General features: G+C 41.9%; 1 protein-coding gene across 1 annotated transcript in view; it reads right to left on the minus strand.

The window, feature by feature from the left end:
* The window catches only part of LOC145402916 (heparan-alpha-glucosaminide N-acetyltransferase-like), a 609,963-nt gene that overhangs the window by 458,197 nt on the left and 138,361 nt on the right, over positions 1–13,405 (minus strand). The gene's annotated exons all lie outside the window — the stretch shown is intronic.

A 13,405-nucleotide genomic window follows, 5' to 3' on the forward strand; every position in this document is an offset into this window, starting at 1 on the left:
TAGCGGACGTCGGAGGAATGACGCGCCACAACAAAGCTGTCCCACGCCCCGCGCACCAAGTTCAAATTACGGACGGGAAAAAATCTTTTTTTTTTTTTTTTTAATTTCTTGCGGTTTTCGGACCATTTTGTGAATATTGGATACCGGGACGATTATGTCCGGTTAGTGGGGATGTCCGGATAGAGGACGTCCAGATATTAGAGGGATTACTGTATAAACAAAATTGAGAGAATATAAAGAACAGCAACCAAGATGGTCCCCAGTCTGGCAGACCTGTCATACAGAGAGAGGCTGGAAATGCTGGATTTGCCTTCCTTAGAGGAAAGGAGAAAGAGGGGAGACATGATTGCAGTGTTCAGGACCATGATGGGAGTAGATAAAATTGACAAAGAAGTTATGCTTTTATGGGATAAGAGAGCAACAAGAGGACACAGAATGAAACTGAAAAAGACACAGAATGGAACTGAAAAAGTCAAGCTGCTTGAAGGATATCAAGAAATATAGCTTTCCTTACAGAAGTATAGACTTAAGGAATAGCCTGGACAAAGAGATCGTCCAGACTAAAAACTTAAACGAGTTTAAAACTAAATTTGACTTACTGAGAAATAGCGAAGGAAACCCACGAACACAGCACATTCCGTGTATATCACTATTATGGATATTAGGTAAATACATACAGAAGTATGTGGAATGACTTAGATGAAAAGGTGGTGCATGAGAAAAACATTCATGTGTGTAACGGTAGACTTGATAAATGTGGATATGGAGACAGGACAACACAAGCATTGCTCAATTCCTGTATACTACAAATAGGTAAATACACACACACACACACACACACACACACACACAAAGTGTTGAAAAGCATGGGAGCAAGGACACACGGACATGACAGCATATGGAACAGATGTTGGCTGAGCCAGCTCCTTGAGATTCTTGATTACCGTACTTAGTTTTGTGGTGTGGGGATTTCAGTGCTCTCCAGTTCTGTTTTGTTATTTTAAGAAGGTTGAGTAGTCTGGCCCATAAAACCTGGGCCACAGAAAGAACCATGAATGTTCAGATAGAGACGCTGAAGTTATATCAATGTGGCAATACTGACTCTGTGAGGAATAAAGAAACCTGGGTGGTGGGACACCAACTTATAAACAAAACTGTAAATATAGAAATTTCAGACAATTTAGAAAGATATGAAGGCTTTGAAGGCGAAAAGAACATTGAAAATACATTTAAGATGCAATTTGTGAAAACTGAATTGCTGGAGCATCTGCTGAAAGATGTTACAGTTGAGAGGAAAACAGAAATGGTTGAAACAGTGATACCAGTTTGTTGATGGACCTAATGGAAACTAAGAAAACTGCAAAGGAAGATATGTAAAAATTCTATCTATCTATCTATCTATAGCCCAACGCCCTAATCCCGCAAAGGGTGGCCGCAGACAAAACGCCTCCAAGTCACTCTGTTACCCACCATTTGACTCCCCTCCCCCCAACTCACCCCCCCCTCCCTCATATACCTCTCAACTCCATCCCTCCACCTCATCCTCGGTCTACCCCTCCCTCTCCCTCCCTCCACCTCACCTACATACACCCTCTTAGTCAGTCTTTCATTCTCCATCCTCTCCACATGTCCAAACCACCTCAGTGTATTTCTCCTAATCTTTTCAACCACATCCACATCTACCCCACAACGTTCCTTCACTTCTTCATTCGTCAACCTGTCCCTCCACGTCACTCCACATGCTCCTCTCAAGTAACTCATTTCCACTGCTCTCACTCTTGACTTGTTCCCCTCTTGCAAGGTCCACGCCTCGCTTCCATACGTCAGGGTAGGGATCACAATACCATCATGCAGTGACTTCTTAACTTCCATACTCACCTCCCTATTTCTCATCACTGCTTTCAGTGTGCCAACAACCTTCCTTCCCTGCTGTACCCTTTCACGTACTTCATCCCCCAAAGTTCCATCCTTACTCATCACACTACCCAAGTACTTGAATGCACTCACATTCTCCATATCCTCACCATCCAACCTCACTGCACACTCTGTGACTTCATTCCTCTCAAACACCATAACTTTACTTTTGTTTACATTAACTTTCAGCTTCCTCCTCCTACACACTGTCCCAAATTCATTCACCAAACCTTGCAACTCCCATTCATCTTCACTCAACAATACTGTATCATCAGCAAACAGCAACACCGGAAGCTTCCAAATCTCACCCTCATTCATTAGGGCCACCCCCGCATCTACTGCCCTACCTTGTACCTCCTTTACAACCCCATCCATATATATATTAAACAGCCATGGAGACATTACACACCCCTGTTTCAGTCCCACATTGAGATCAAAGAACTCACTCAGCTCACCATCCACTCGCACCGTAGCCCTAGCTCCCTCGTACATACTCTTCACAGCACTCAACAATTTCCCCTCCATTCCATATATTCTTAATACCTTCCACATACCTTTCCTATCTATTCTGTCATAAGCTTTCTCCAAGTCCATGAAGGCAGCGTACACTTTCCTTCCCTTCTCTAGATACTTCTCCACTAAACATCTTAGAACAAATATCTGATCTACACACCCTTTTCCCTTCCTAAATCCCCCTTGTTCTTCTCCAACTAGCTCCTCTGTCATATGCCTAACCCTATCAGTGAGTATTCTACCATATATTTTACCAGTCACATTAAGAAGGCAAATACCCCTATGGTTACCACATACTTCTCTCTCCCCTTTTCCTTTGTACAGAGGAACAATTATGTAAAAATTGAAGAGAGGAAATGATGAGTTGAAGAAATTAAGGGATGACATGAAAAATGCAAATATTGTGGTTGCAGCAATGCAGGAGGAAAAACAAGTTTGAATGATGGGGAACAATGAGGAAAAGAAAGAATTAATAAGTCTAGACAAATTATTCAAGAGAACAAACAGGAAAGTAAGAGCGCTAAAATGAGCATGAATGGACTAAAAGTAATTATGAAGGTACAGAAGAAAGAAAAAGTGATGCAAGAGACAGTGGAAAGAAAAAGATGTGATCATATTCGGCGACTGTAAGAAAGAACATCAAATAAAACAAACAAGGATGAAAAAGAAGACTGAAGAGTTAGGCAAGTGTTAAGAGGCATTAATAATAAGGGCAGAGATTGGGAACAAGAGACTGACGAAAAGAAAAGATTGGGTCAGTACAAGACGAGGGAGACTAGACCAACAGGAGTGAAACTGATAATGGAACACATTGCCAAGGAAATTTTATGTTTCATAGACACTAACAAATACAAAAAAGTGCAAAATCATTTTCATAATTGGGAATTTAAATGAGTGACAGAGAGACGTTTAAGCTGTTGCAGGAAGAGGCTTAAAAATGGGAATGATGAAAGAACCGAGGATGAACAAAAGAATTTTTGGGGAGTGTAATCGGCATGAGGGTCAAGAGGTGGTATATAAAAACCGGGAAGTAAAGGTGATAAAGGAAGTGAACAGAAAAGGAAATGTAATAAAGGAAATGGGGACAGCAGTGAGGTATGCAACATCAAGACTCAGTATAGTTATGTGGATGGGTTGGTAACCAGCAAAATGGAGTTGAGTGTTTATAAAAAAAAATTAAAATGGACATTATATGATTAAGGAAAACCAAACTGAACAGTGGCATTGATATGAAAGCGCTGGGATGGAATGAAAATAATGTAGGGAAGAAGAATAAGGGGAATAAAATGACAAGTGTGTGCTGAAAAAAAAAAAAAAAAAAAAAAAAAAAAACAGGATAGATCTAAAACACAGATGATAGGGATGGATATACAATAAGATCAGGGTAGAAAACTGAATAAATTTACAATGTATGTGCCTCATCAAACTAGAAAATGAAGTAAGAGAAGAAAACGAATGTCTGATGAGAGTCACTAAATGAGTTAGCAAAGTTGATTTGAAGAAACAACAGATTGGTGTTCGCTTATCACACAGTATATAAAAGCTCCAACATGCTTGCATGCATCAGCCTTGGTCACCTAGTGACAGCTTTCCATACTATTCAGTCTCTGGTAGCCTCCCTATTCAGTTCCTTATCCCTCAGTTTACACAATATAACCTCCTCCCATTTATTTATTTATATATACTTTTTTTTGTCTACCTCTTGCAACCCTACCCTTGACATTCATACTTCTCACCTGCTACACCCAAATGTTATTTTCCATCCTTTCAACATGCCCAAACCTACCCCTCCTCATTACAACACCCATACATTCCAGTCCAATCCTTCTTCTCAACTCCCCAATCATAATCCTAGCACCCCCCACCCCTAAGACCTTGCATTCAAGGACGCATTATACATCTATCTAATCGTTGCCATTTCTGTATGTTTGAGCCTATGAATATCCTCTTCCATCACTGCACAGGTCTCACTACCATACAGTATTACTCTCCCAACACATGCTGCACATAGAGATCTCTTAGCAAGGAGGGGAAGCCCTATCAATGTTAGGAGAGCCAACAGTTCCCTGAACTTCCTCCAACCTCTCCTTACCCTTGCCACTTGACTTGAGATTTTAACTGCAAGGCAGAGTGGATGCAGTGACAGATGAAGAAGCTTAAGGAAACAAAGTAATGGACCTGAAGGTAGAAAATATGGTAACTCAACATGTCATGGAAAATACAAACATTAGAGGAGACGATGAACCATCAATTCTGGATGTAATATTAACAAAAGGTCCCAGTGATCTGTTTAACCCTTTAACTGCGGGTATTGTTTTGGTCTGACTGTCCTCTCCCGCGGGGGTTTCAGCCAAATGTAAACAAACCTTTAAACCTTAATAACTCTGCACAGAATAAAGCTAGAGAAAAAAATAAGGTACCATTAGAAAGTACTAACCTTCAGCTTTCCATTGATGTAGGTTTCATGACTTTGTTGACTTTCACAGGACGGGCAGAGCCGTTAGAAGTGAGGGGTGTAAAATCACTATTTTACGCCCCACACACCAGTACCAAATGCCAACCATTCTCTCATAATAGTAATATAAACATATATGAACACTGTACATACGATAAACACCCACTCTGTGTTCAGTGAGGTAGGTAAAAGGCACTTCACTGCGGCTGCGCCCGCACTTCACTGCGGCTGCGCCCGCACTTCACTGCGGCTGCGCCTCACTTCACTGCGGCGTCACCCGCTCACTGACGTTTCAGGCGATCTTTTCATCATTTCTAACTTCTAATATTATTTTACATATAATCTGGGCAATATACATTATATTTACACTGCACTTATTACTATATTGCGTCACTGTCGCACCACAGAATTACACAAGTGCCGCAGAATTACACAAGTGCCGCAGATTCTCTTATTACAATATCACTTATTATACTGGCCAATATTTACATTTTTTTCTAGGCAAAATATCCCTTATTACTATATCCATTATACAATTATTGGTAAAGCTCGTCACTGTCGCATCACTGTATATCACTGTCACTTTCAGTAACTCTGCACAGAATAAATCTAGAGCGAAAAATAAGGTACCATTAGAAAGTACTAACCTTCGGCTTTGCAATGATGTAGGTTTCATGATTTCGTTGACTATCACTGGATGGGCAGTGCCATTAGAAGTGAGCGATCTAAAATCACTATTTTTCGCTCACACACCATTACCTTCGCTCATACACCATTACCAAATGCCAACCTCATTCTGATAATAATACTATAAACATATATGAACACTGCACATACAATAAACACCCACTCTGTGTTCACTGAGGCAGGTAAAAGGCACTGTCATTACCTGCACTTCACTGCCACATCAGCGGTGTTGTAATCACTATTTTTCGCTCACACACCATTACCAAATGCCAACCTCATTCTGATAATAATACTATAAACATTTATGAACACTGCACATACGATAAACACCCACTCTGTGTTCACCGAGGCAGGTAAAAGGAACTGTAATTGCCCGCACTTCACTGCCATTTCAGCGGTGTTGTAATCGCTATTTTTCGCTCACACACCATTACCAAATGCCAACCTCATTCTGATAATAATACTATAAACATATATGAACACTGCACATATGATAAACACCCACTCTGTGTTCACTGAGGCAGGTAAAAGGCACTGTAATTGCCTGCACTTCACTTCCACATCAGCAGTGTTGTCGCTCACACAGCTGGACAGATACTGATGCGTGTTTGGTCCGGGGTGGGGTGGGGGGCCCAGGGGGTGGGAGGTGGGGCCCCAGCGGGGGGAGGAGGGAGGTGGGGGTCGGCTGGAGTGAAAGAACTTAATAGCTACTCTCCCTTGAAACAATTGGCGCACGGAAAAAACGCGGGGTATTCAAAATATTCACAAACATTCGAGAATGACACCCACGGTTTGGTCCAGTTTTTGCAATGTCATTCTGGAATGACACCCGCGGTTAAAGGGTTAATCAAGATACCAGTGTCTTGAGCAATACTGCCCAGTTGGTCATTAAATATAGTGTTGATGAGACAGAGAATGAAAAAACATATATACAAGACTGATGAGAGAGGTGAAGTCAGTGAATGTACAGCGAGGTTGGATGGTGAGGAATTGGAAAATGTGAGTATGTTTAAGTATTTGGGTAGTGTGATGAGTAAGGATGGAGGTTTGGAGGGTGAAGTGCTTGAAAGGGTACAGCAGGGAAGAAAGGTTGCTGGTTCCTTGAAAGCAGTGATAAGGAACAGGGAAGTGAGCATGGAAGTAAAAAAGTTACTACATGACAGTATTGTGATACCAACTCTAACGTATGGAAGTGAAGCCTGGACATTGTTGGAAGGACACAAGTCAAGAGTGAGAGCAGTGGAAATGAGTTATTTAAGGGGAGCCTGTGGAGTCACGTGGAGAGACAGGCTGACGAATGAGGATATAAAGGAGCATTGTGGTGTGGATGTGGATGTGATAGGAAGCGTTATGAGGAACACACTGGGGTGGTTTGGCCATGTGGAGAGGATGGAGGGTGAAAGACTGACAAAGAGAGTGTATGTGAGTGAGGTGGAGGGTGGAAGAGGGAGGGGGAGGCCGAGGATGAGATGGAGGGATGGGGTGGAGAGGTATATGAGAGAGGGGGGTGTGAGTTGGGAGCAGGGCAGTGAAATGGCGGGGGACAGGGCGACTTGGAGGCGATTTGTTTGTGGCCACCCCAAACGGGATTGAGGCGTCTGGCAATAGATAGATAGATAGATAGATGAAACTAGGGAAAAGCAGATTTTGAATCTTATTACATTATTTTGGTAATGAAGATTGGTGCAGAATGACAGTGACGGAAAATATCCATGAGAAATATGGAATTATGATGAATATGTATGAGGAGGGTACCTGTAAACATGTTTAATTACAAAATGGAATAGTTTAATTACAGATGTGGGAGGACCAGGAAAAAAGACACACAGCATGGAATAGGTTACGAAGATGACAATGTGGGTGTGTGTGGAACGATTACAAGGAGGCAAGAAATTACTATTTAAAGGTACGAAGAGATTGAAGTGAAATATAAGAAAGACATAGTGACTAAAATTAAGAAGGAACCAAAATTGTTCAAAACTGTATATTGCAAAACGAAGGTAAGGGATAACATAGTGTAACTATGTGACAGGGAAGTGACATGTGATAAGGATGAGGATATGGGTGAGATAATGAACAACAGGCTACATTCAGTATTTGTAAATGATGGTGAATTTATGGGATCAGGGGAGCAGTTGAGATAGCAGTAGATGTAAATGAAATGTTACAACTGATGAGGAAATTAGATGTGACAAAGGCCATTGCCCAGATGGCACTGCTGGATATAAAAACAATGTGGAGATTAGCTGGTGCAGCCAATTCATGATGAAATGAAATGGACAAATATAGTGCCAATTTATAAGGGAAGTGACAGACAAAACCCACTAAATATAGATAAGTATCCCTCACCAGTGATGTTTGCAAATTTTGTTAAAAAATTATCAGAAAAATGGTGTTTTAAGTTCCTAGAAGAAAATGAGTTCATAACTGCAAAACAATCTGGATTTAGGGAAGACTCACCATGTGTCACAAAACTGCTGAGTTTTTACAGCAGAATGGTGGATAACATAAAGAGAATGCTGGTTAGATTATGACAACATGGATTTGAAAAAGGCATTTCACAGGATGTCACACAACAGATTGCTATGGAAATCAAAAACAACCAGACGAGTGAGTGGAAAATTGCTAAAATGGATGGAAAATTATTTAGCAGGATGACAAATGAAAAGTTATAACAGACAAGTTTAATCACGCTTGTTCTAATGCTGTCCGCAACAAGGAGAGGGCCTACAAAAGGTACCGGAGCCAACCCACCCCTGAATCACATCATCTTTATGTTTCTGCCCGGAATCGTGCTAAGTCTGTTCTTCACTATGCTAAAAGTAGTTTCATTCATACTAAATGCTCTCAACTCTCCAACTTGAATTCTTCTCGCTCCTTCTGGCACCTTGCCAAAAATCTTTCTAACAACTTTACCTCATCATCCTTCCCTCCTCTTTTCTACTCTGATGGTTCTGTAGCTATTTCTTCTACTGATAAAGCAGAGAAATTGTGAATGAATAAGTGATGACGCAGCCCTGAGGGGATATTCTCCTGCATTTGGTCCGATCAGCTAGTCAGGTCAGGTGCGGGTAAGGGGATGGGTCTGTTATGATGTGGCAGGGGTAAACCAGTTCTGCTGTCGGGCCCTGCTGTGGATGTCACTGATTGCATTGCGCAGTTGACCCTTGTGCGGTGTGATGCGGTGAGGATCTGTCCGTTCTCCCCTTTGGGGCTAAGATGCGAATGAATGTGTTTGAATGGATGAGTAAATGGAGAGTGAGTCGTCCTGTCTCAGCTACTTCCCTTTCCTTGGGGGAAGCAGCCTAGGTATATAGATAGATAGATAGATAGATAGATAAAGCAGATCTCTTCGCACAGACTTTCTCCTCCAATTCCACCTTAGACGATTCCGGTGCTGTTCCTCTATCACTTCCCCCCTCTGACTTCCTCATGGCTGACATGAAAATTTCTTCACCTGATGTATTTTCTGCCATTACTGGCCTCAGTACTAACAAGGCATATGGGCCTGATGGGGTCCCTCCTGTTGTTCTCAAGAACTGTGCTTCTGTGCTTACACCCTGCCTAGGCAAACTCTTTCGCCTTTGCCTGTCAACTTGTACCTTTCCTTCTTGCTGGAAGTTTGGTCTCATTCAGCCATTCCCAAAGAAGGGTGACCACTCCCAACCCTCCAACTATCGTCCAATTGCTTTAACGTCCTGTATTTCAAAAATTTTCGAGTCAATTCTCAATAGAAAAATTTAAAGGCATCTTTCCTAACACAACCTTCTTTCTGATCGTCAGTACGGGTTCCGTCAGGGACGCTCCACTGGCAATCTTCTCACCTACCTTTCAGACTCCTGGTCATCCTCATTTCGGGACTTTGGCGAAAGCTTTGCCATTGCACTTGACATCTCAAAGGCTTTCGATCGAGTCTGGCATAAATCTTTAATTTCCAAACTGCCCTCCAACGGTTTCTATCCTTCTATCTGTGCCTTCATCACTAGCTTCCTTTCTGGTCATTCTATAGCCGCTGTTGTAGACGGCTATCGTTCTTCTCCTAGATCTATCAACAGTGGTGTTCCTCAGGGCTCTGTCCTATCACCAGCTCTCTTCCTTTTATTCATCAATGATCTTCTAAGCTGTACATCTAACCCTATCCACTCATACGCTGATGACTCCACCCTTCACCTTTCCATTCAGTTCCCACAATGCCCATCTCAACAGTTACTTCAACAAACAAGGGATGAGGCTATGGCACACCTAATGTCTGACTTGGCTCATATCTCTGACTGGGGTAAAAATAATATGGTTATTTTTAATGCATCTAAGACTCAGTTCTTACACCTATCAACCCAACAAAATCTTCCACAGGTATACCCACTAATGTTTAATAATATTCAGCTTAATCCTGCATCATCCTTGAACATGCTTGGGGTTTCATTTACTGGGGACTTATCTTGGAAGGATCATATTACATCTCTTGTAAAATCTGCTTCAAAGTGATTGGGTGTGCTAAGCCGACTCCGCTCTTTCTTTACCCCTGCACAATTGTTGACTCTATACAGGGGTTTTATCTGCCCCTGTGTGGAGTACAACTCTCATGTGTGGGGAGGCTCCCCACATACAGCTCTTCTCAATAGGGTGGAGTCAAAGGCTTTTCGTCTCATTTACTCTCCTCCTCTTACTGACTCCCTTCAATCTCTGTCTCTTTGCCGCACTGTTGCATCTTTATCTCTTTTCTATTGCTACTTTAATGGTCACTGCTCCTCTGAACTGTCTGCTTGCATTCCTCCACCTCTACAACGGGCGCGTAGCACCCGTCTGGCAGCAAACTCTCATCCCTTTTCTGTCCAACTCTCTAATGCAAGAGTTAACCGTTACTCCCAGTCTTTCATTTATGCAACAGGTCAACTCTGGAACTGTCTCCCTCTGTCTGTATTTCCTGCTGCCTATGATCTCCAGTCTTTCAAACGCAGTGTGTCCAGGCATCTCAAAATGATCGGATCTTGAACTTGGCTCTCTATTGTATTTTGTTTTTCTCTTGGAGGAAACTGTTACTGCGGGCTCATGGCCTTTGGTTCCTTCTTCCTCACAAAAAAAGAAAAAAAAAAAAAGTATTCTCAATGAATAAGTGAGACTAGTGGAGTGCCACAAGATTGTTTTGGCTCCTATTACATTTCTGATATATGTATATGATATATCAGAAAGCTTAACCCTAGATTAGCAAGGTCAGGATTTGTACATGAGTGGCAAGGTGGTACCTGATTCAGTACCAACTTTTGAAAATGAAAATATGAAAATTATATAGATTTTAATTACAAAATTTTCTCATGGTAATGCAATGTATTTGCAAGAGTTCTAACCTAAAAGTACTGAAAAACAAAGAAAAATATAATTTTCATGAACTAAATAATGGGAAACTATGTAGCAGCAGTGGGAGCATCGGATTCATCCCAGGGCACCGTTACGTCCACCTCCGCCTCCTCCACTTCCCCCCCCACCATATTGAATGTTTCTGTTGTTTTCCTTCTTTTGTATAACACTCTTTTAGCTGCAAAATAACACACATAAATACATAATTATATTAACTAGTAAGCGTATACAGCCTCAACCTCACCTCAGTGGCAAGGTGGTACCGAAAAATGGACCAAGAAGCATAAAACTGAAATTTTACATGGGAGCAAAACCTACCCACCATGCACGACCACAGCAGACCTTGAACTAAGGACTCTGGGGAGGGCGGCCACAGACACCCACAGGCGGTGGCATGCTAAAGTTGAATAGGCCTATGGTACCAACTTTGGAGCCACCTTGCTAATCTAGGGTTAAACAGTTATATGAATACACTTGCAGATGATACAAAACTTATTAAACAAATCCTCAATGGTGAAAGATGGGATGAGTTGCTTGATTTGGATAAGTTGTATACTTGGAGTCAGACTTGATAAATGGAGTTTAATGAATATATATATATATATATATATATATACACAGTACATCCCCACAGTACGCGAGTTCTGAGTACGCGATCCCCTTGTATGCGAGGACCTTTTTTTTTTTTTTTTTTTTAATTTTAGTGTATTTTTTATTAGTACATGAATTGAACTCCTCGTAAGCAAGACGGGCAGTGAAGAATGGCCCAAATCCAGAGTTACCCCGAGTATGTGACATTGCCCCCCCAAGAAGTGATAATGGTTGCCTACGCTTCGCCCACCTTGAGCAGGAGATAGCAGCAGAAATGGCAGCAACACCAGTGATGGAGAGTGAAGATTTGTCCATGATGGAGATCAGCAGGGTACTGTGTGCCCTTGATAAATTCAAGGAAGAATTCAAGGACTTCGAACGCTCACAGTTGCGAGTGAAGGAGGTGATGTCTTCACTCGACAGAACCTTCCGCTAATACACCGACAAGTACAATCAGGAAGTAAACAGACGGAAGCAAACACTCATCACCCGTTACCTTCGGCTTGAACAAAGTAAGGAATCACTGCCTTCAACATCAGAAGGGCCATATCCTGAGGAGGATCAAGAGACTGATTCGATGTCTGCAGTGTCAGAAATAGGCTCTGAAGGGTTTATGAACGAAGTGAGTGCATTAGCTAAAGTCTCACCAACCTAAAACCAAGGTTTGGGTGGAGTCCAGCCGGGGATTTCCCGGCGTACAGCGTTGCCTTGTTTCCTATACTCTGATTGGCTAGTGGCTGACCTGACACCGTTAGAGTTCGTCTGCTCACATCTCGCCACCTGGCCTGACATGACTTCACCCACTTCTGTGTGTGTGTGTAAAGACAAACTAATTTAAGTTATAAATATAATTTAAGTTATATATTTAACAGAAAGTGAACAGTGGAAGCACGTGACAGAAGCTTAAATCTCCCTCCAATGGATCAATTCCCAGTATGGGCCTCGATGTTGCCGCTCATGAGTGTTTTAACTTATTTATTTCTATTAAGAAAATAGCGTATGTTCTACTGATTCCTTCAAATTATATTATTAACGTAATTGTTACATTACTTACCCAACTTAGAACTACCGTGAAAGTCGGTAAAAGTAACTACATTTTTTTCAGCAACACTGTAAAATATGTATGCCACGTTTCTTTATTGATGTACAAGAGCCATATGCATTACAAGTTTAACTTCCTTTGATATGCTAGAATACTTACGTTTATATCGTATTAGTATGTGTGTACCTATCTGTGACGCCTATTACATATATAACAGAATCTACTCATTGCTCGTTTAGGAAGTATGGCATGGCTGCACCCAGCGCCAGACCCCACCCAAACCTTGGTTTTAGATTGGTGAGACTATAGTGAGTGTCGAAAGTGCTGGTGACGAAAGTGGCGACGAAGGTGGTGTGTCGGGTGGTGTGGTGGGTGATGCAGGATATACATGCGAGGTGCTTCATCCTGCCTCGGATCCTCTTCTTACCTCCATCACGCCTGTTGTCCTCTTGGGTAAAGGTGAGCAGCCATATTCTTGTTGGTTTAGTTAAGCCATATCCTTGTTGATTTACCTAGTAAAGCCATAATCTTCTTGGTTTACTTTATCTTAGGTAATATGTCTTAGGGGGAAGCGGTGGCTCAATCGGTAGAGAGGTGGCCTGCGGTCCTACCGGACCCAGGTTCAAATCCTCGCTGGGGCAGGGAACAGTTTAAGGATTTGAATTTCATAAAATGCAGACTTTACCGATCTACCAGAAGACCCGCCGACATGTCGTAAAAATACCCCCACTAATATCAATACACCAGTCCCATATGAGACAGCCCTAGCATGTATTAAATATGGATGGTGGGTGTTAGCGCCGAAGTGGTGACATGTAGAGGTGTATGATATGTAGGAGGACTACTGA

The sequence above is a fragment of the Coenobita brevimanus genome, chromosome 59, assembly GCF_032717465.1.
Source record: "Coenobita brevimanus isolate Jiangsu-jjx chromosome 59, ASM3271746v2, whole genome shotgun sequence".
NCBI classification, from domain to species: Eukaryota; Metazoa; Arthropoda; class Malacostraca; order Decapoda; family Coenobitidae; genus Coenobita; species Coenobita brevimanus.